General features: G+C 52.0%; 1 protein-coding gene across 1 annotated transcript in view; it reads right to left on the bottom strand.

Annotated features, from left to right (window-relative positions):
• Positions 1 to 871, bottom strand: part of DLL3 (delta-like 3 (Drosophila)) — a 14224-nt gene that overhangs the window by 6551 nt on the left and 6802 nt on the right.

Below are 871 nucleotides of genomic sequence, written 5' to 3'. Positions count from 1 at the left end.
CCCGTCTCAGCCTCCCAAAGTGCTGGGATTACAGGCTTGAGCCACCGCGCCCGGCCTCATGATCTTATTTAATCTTTTTCTTTCTTTCTTTCTTCTTTTTTTTGAGACAGAGTCTCACTCTGTCACCCAGGCGGGAGCGCAGTGGCACAATCTTGGCTGACTGCAACCTCCACCTCCCAAGTTCAAGTGGTTCTTCTGCCTTAGCCTTCCCAGTAGCTGGAATTACAAGCACCTGCCATCACGCCCGGCCAATTTTTTGTATTTTTAGTAGAGACAGGGTTTCACCATGTGGCCCAGGCTGGTCTCCAGCTCCTGAACTCTGGTGATCCGCCCACCTGGGCCTCCCAAAGTGCTGGAATTACAGGCGTGAGTCACTGTGCCCAGCCTCATTTAATCTTTTAGCACCGATATCAGGTCTCTTCTCTGTTCAGAACCTTCCTGTAGCTCCATCTCACTCAGGGGAAAAGTGAAAGTTCTCCTTCTTGTGACCCAGGGGCGTCCCACAAGATGTGCCTCAGTCACCTCCCTGATCTCATCTCATGAGTGTAACCACACTGGCTTCCCTGCTTATCCTCAGCACACCAGGCACTATCAGGAGGGGGCAGGGACTTTGTTTCATTCCCTGCTGTATCTTCAGTGCCTAGAATAGAGCCTGGCACACAGTAAATTCTCAGTAAATATTAATAGTTATGAGATAGGGAATGTCTCCTTGCCCATTTTACAGAACAAACAGGCTTGCTGGTGAAAGGTCAGGTGCCCCGGCCCTAGGGTTAGAAGAGTCAAAGCGGCCGGGCGCGGTGGCTCAAGCCTGTAATCCCAGCACTTTGGGAGGCCGAGACGGGCGGATCACGAGGTCAGGAGATCGAGACCA

Source organism: Colobus angolensis, unplaced genomic scaffold, assembly GCF_000951035.1.
Source record: "Colobus angolensis palliatus isolate OR3802 unplaced genomic scaffold, Cang.pa_1.0 Scaffold34, whole genome shotgun sequence".
Taxonomy (NCBI): Eukaryota; Metazoa; Chordata; class Mammalia; order Primates; family Cercopithecidae; genus Colobus; species Colobus angolensis.
This window is presented reverse-complemented; position numbering and strand designations above follow the sequence as displayed.